Source organism: Furipterus horrens, unplaced genomic scaffold, assembly GCF_987537825.1.
Source record: "Furipterus horrens unplaced genomic scaffold, mFurHor1.1.pri manual_scaffold_17, whole genome shotgun sequence".
Taxonomy (NCBI): Eukaryota; Metazoa; Chordata; class Mammalia; order Chiroptera; family Furipteridae; genus Furipterus; species Furipterus horrens.
Genome location: NW_028327187.1, coordinates 20,164,087 through 20,169,273, shown reverse-complemented (window position 1 = coordinate 20,169,273; position 5,187 = coordinate 20,164,087). Strand labels below are relative to the sequence as shown.

The following is a 5,187-nucleotide window of genomic DNA, read 5'->3' as shown; positions in this document are numbered from 1 at the left end:
ATTTTAAGGGACTAAAACAATGTTGCCAATTGAAAAAATATTGATTTTTTTTATTTCAGCATAAAGTACAGCTAATTTAAAAATTGCAAAAATGTTAGCATACAGAAAAAGAAAATCTTGGACTATACTCTCTTATGAGCTACTTTTCAGCTGAGTTTTCTTAAAGTGTGGTGAGCATAGTACCAGTACCTAAGCTGGTACTAAATCATTAGCAATTGCTTTGGGCCTTTGTAAAGTCGGATTCTGCTTAAAGTGCCGGTCAGATACTATTATAAGTCCCATTCAACCCCTCCTATGATAATGATATTTGTTTATATTGAGTACATTAAAACAGTAGCTAATAGATTGATGTGGTCATAAATTTTGACCTGAAATCTGAGCTGCTATGATTGAATTTCCATGAAAATAATTTTTTATATCCAAGTATGAAACTAGTATTCCCTGTCATTTGTTTTTCAAATAGTATTTTACAAGTTAATGTAATTTTTAAAAGAACAGCTCACTTTTGGCTTTGGGAAGATGTTTTTATGAGTCTTTTTTTCTAACTATAAATAAATTATATATATATAATAAACCTGCCTATAATTTGCAAGATGATTTTTACAAATTGCATTTATGTTCCCTGACTTATTTTACTCCTTTTTACAATGGAGATAATAGCAGAGTGGCAAAAGTCATTATAAATGCTTGCAGAGAAACTTCATCTTCCAAAAGGATATGAGGATAAATACCAAGACTATTATAAACCTGTGATTCTAAGACAGAAAATAGATCGAGAAAAAAGAAAAAAGGTAGATAGATACATATTGATAAATAACAGCTTCTAGAACCAGATATCAACCCTTTACATATACACTGTGATTTGTAGTTTATAAAGAGTGTTCACATACAAACAATTGGCAAGGTGGATGTTATCAATTCTCTTTTACAAACAAGAAAGCTGAAGCCTGGAGAGGTTAAGATTCTTACTCAGTGTCTCCTGGGTAATAGCAACAGAACTGGGAACCTACATTTTCTGACTGGAAAAACTCAGTGGTGGCGCGGTGCACCTTGGGATAGGGAGCGATCTCCAAGCGAGGCAGCAAGATGGACGCGGGGTTCTTCCGCGGAACAAGTGCAGAACAGGATAAATGGTTCAGCAACAAACAGAAGAAGCTGCTGAAGCAGCTGAAATTTGCAGAATGCCTAGAAAAAAAGGTGGATATGAGCAAAGTAAATTTGGAGGTTATAAAGCCCTGGATAACAAAACAAGTAACGGAAATCCTTGGGTTTGAAGATGATGTTGTGATTGAGTTTATATTCAACCAGCTGGAAGTGAAGAATCCAGATTCCAAAATGATGCAAATCAATCTGACTGGATTTTTGAATGGAAAAAATGCTAGAGAATTTATGGGAGAACTATGGCCCCTAATCTTAAGTGCACAAGAAAACATCGCTGGAATTCCTTCTGCTTTCCTAGAACTGAAGAAGAAATAAAGCAGAGACAGATTGAACAAGAAAAGTTGGCATCTATGAAAAAGCAAGAAGAAGACAAAGATAAGAGGGATAAGGAAGAAAAAGAAAGCAGCAGAGAAAAAAGGGAGAGGTCTCGAAGCCCATGAAGAACCAAGAGCCGGAGTCCATCCCGTGCTCCAGAAAAGAAGGAAAAAACTCCAGAGCTCCCAGAATCATCAGCGAAAATGAAAGAACCTTCAGTATAAGAGGCTACTTCTACTAGTGCATTCTGAAAGTTCCCAAACCTGAACCTGTACCAGAGCCTAAAGACCCTTCTCCAGAGAAAAATTCCAAAAAAGAAAAGGAAAAGGAGAAGCTCCGACCAAGATCTAGGTCACGTTCCAAATCAAGATCCCGGACACGTTCTCACTCTCCTTCTCATACTCGGCCTAGATGCTGCCATAGATCCAGATCAAGGTCATACTCACCTAGAAGGTGGCCAAGCCCAAGAAGGCGGCCATCTCCTCGAAGAAGAACTCCACCAAGACGAATGCCTCCTCCACCAAGGCATAGAAGGAGTAGATCTCCAGTGAGACGAAGACGGCGTTCATCAACATCCTTCTCAGGGAGTAGTTCATCCTCCTCTTCATCTTGTTCCCGGTCACTGCCAAAGAAGCCTCCTAAGAGGACATCCAGCCCCCCTCAAAAAACGCGTAGGTTGTCTCCTTCAGCAAGTCCTCCAAGGCGAAGGCATAGACCATCACCTCCAGCAACTCCTCCACCAAAAACACATCATTCCCCAACACCCCAGCAGTCAAACCGTGCAAGAAAAAGTCATGTTTCTGTCTCTCCAGGGAGAACGTCAGTGACAAAACATAAAGGTACTGAGAAAAGAGAGTCCCCTTCACCAGCACCCAAGCCTAGAAAAGTAGAGTTATCTGCATCAGAAGAAGATAAAGGTGGAAAAATGGCTGCAGCAGATTCTGTGCAGCAGAGACACCAGTACAGACGACAGAATCAGCAGTCTTCATCTGATTCTGGCTCCTCCTCTTCCTCAGAAGATGAGCGGCCCAAGAGGTCCCATGTGAAGAATGGTGAGGTAGGCAGGCGGCGGAGACATTCCCCTTCCCGCAGTGCTTCTCCATCGCCTCGAAAGCACCAGAAAGAAGCTTCCCCTCAGATGCAGATGGGAAAGCGATGGCAATTGCCAATGACTAAAAGTGATAGATGGAGGAGAAGTCCTTCCCCACCACCCACCAGAAGGTGACGTTCTCCTTCTCCTGCTCCACCTCCTCGGCGGCGTAGGTCTCCCGCACCACCACCACCACAACGGAGGACTCCTTCTCCTCTCCCACGTCAGTGCTCACCTTCCCCAAGAAGATACTTACCTCCAATACAGAGGAGATACTCTCCTTCTCCACCTCTGAAGAGAAGAACGGCTTCTCCCCAACCCTCTCCTAAACGAAGGGCATCACCAACTCCACCACCAAAGCGTCAGGTCTCCCATTCTCCACCTCCCAAACAAAGAAGTTCCCCAGCCACCAAGAGACGTTCACCTTGTCATCAAAACATAGGAAAGGGTCTTCCCCCAGCCAATCTACCCGGGAGGCCCGGTCACCACAACCAAACAAGTGGCATTCGCCCTCACCACGGCCTCAAGTTCCTCAGACTTCCTCAAGTCCTCCACCTGTTCAAAGAGGACCATCATCATCACCCCAAAGAAGGCAGTCCCCATCTCCAAGTACTAGGCCCATTAGAAGAATCTCCAGGACTCCGGAACCCAAAAAGACAAAAAAAGCTGCCTCACCAAGCCCTCAGTCTGTAAGGAGAGTCTCATCCTCCCGATTTGTCTCAGGGTCTCCTGAGCCAGTGACTAAAAACACCCCAGCACCTCCATCTCCTGTCCAGTCTCAGTCACCCTCTACCAATTGGTCACCAGCGGTACCAGTCAAAAAGGCTAAGAGCCCAACACCAAGCCCATCACCGGTAAGGAATTCAGACCAGGAAGGGGGTGGAAAGAAAAAGAAGAAAGGACAAGAAACACAAAAAGGATAAGAAGCACAAGAAACACAAAAAACACAAGAAAGAAAAGGCTGTGGCTGCAGCCGCCGCAGCCACTGGAGCCCCTGCAGCCGCCGCAGCCACTGGAGGCCCTGCAGCTGCCGCAGCCACTGGAGCCCCTGCAGCCGTTCCTGCTCCAACCACCACATCAGCACAGGGAGAACCAAAGGAAGAGCCCGAGCCCAGGAAGGAGACTGAAAGTGAAGCTGAAGATAACCTTGACGACTTAGAAAAGCACCTGCATGAAAAGGCCCTGAGATCAATGAGGAAGGCTCAAGTGTCCCCACAGTCTTAGGTGGAAATGTTTGTTACGGTGTAAATTTTATTTGGTTTGTAGTCAATTCAATTTCAAAAATGCTAAAATGTGTTTGAGCTTTAGACTATAACATTTGTTGTAATAATTGCTAGGTTGAAGTTCACCATGTAAAAAAGGGCATGGATTTACATTGCAAAAGGTGTCCACAGTGTATTAGTGACATTCTTTCATTGACAGCTGACATAAATTCATTTAGAGTGAAATATTTTAAGCCAAAACAAGTCCCCTTTTTAAAAAAGGGGCTTTCAATATTGTTGGCATTTTTATGATTTCTTTAAATGCCCCTGGCTATTCCCAGAGGTTTTCTTTTCTCTTTTCTCTTTTTTTCTCTACTTTCTCTCATTTGAGTCTTAGCACCCATTTAAGTTACAATGCATCCAACCTTGTATGGTTTGCAGTTGCCCAGAAATAAGACCACTGTTGAACTACTACAAAAGTATTAATTAACATTTTAATGCCACAATCTTTCCTGTTGCCTGTGGAGTCTCTGCTGAAATGAATCAGGATTCAGCTCTAGGATGAGACAGAAAATGAAAGCATGTTGTTTGCCAGGACGAGGACACTGTGGGTTAATATTGATGTGTAACAAGTTGATTTGGAACACTGGAATTTCATTCCATTCTGTTGTGTTTTTTTGTAAAGGCAGTTAACTAGTCTCAGGAAGGATCCTTCAGTTACATACACTTTGTTTTATGAAATGTCATGGTTCCATTCATAATTTTGTCTTATTCTTCCAATTGGTATATACAGCTTTCAGAGCAGTTATATTTGGAAGGCTGGAAGGGCCCAGACTTTTGAAATGGTGTCTTGTTTTCACTGTTTTTTTTTTTTGTTTTGTTTTGTTTTTGTTTTTGTTTTTTAAACTAAAGCTATATAAAGCTTGTGGATTAAACAGAATAAATTTCTAAATTTAAAAAAAAAAGAAAAGAAAAACGCAGGGACCTTTTCACTATACTAAAGTTATCTTGTGAAATACAAGAATGAAAAAATAAAAATGAGTTTAAAAATTCTGAAACACAGTAGGAAGTAAGAAAAACCATTCAAATAGACATTTTCAGAAACATACATATTTTTAAAGTGTTTTTCTCCAATAATAATTTTTTTCATTTTTCCCCCACTAAGAAAAATTATTTGTTTGTTTTTCCATTACAGTTGTCTCACATTTTTTCCCCTCTTGCTTCCCTGTACACTGCCCCTCCCTTCCCCCACATTCAGTCCCTACCCAGTTGCCCATGTCCGTGGGTCATTTATACATGTTCTTTGACTTGATACTTCCCCTTCTTAACCCCTTCTCTCCCTCCCACCTCCCCCCTTGTTACTGTTAGTCTGCTTCTTGTTTACATAGCTCTGGTTCAATTTTGCTCATTTGTTTATCT

General features: G+C 41.8%; 1 pseudogene; it reads left to right on the top strand.

The window, feature by feature from the left end:
- The first annotated feature begins 1,055 nt into the window (after window positions 1-1,055).
- Window positions 1,056-4,622, top strand: LOC149990628 (serine/arginine repetitive matrix protein 1 pseudogene; annotated as a pseudogene).
- The last annotated feature ends 565 nt before the right edge of the window (window positions 4,623-5,187 follow it).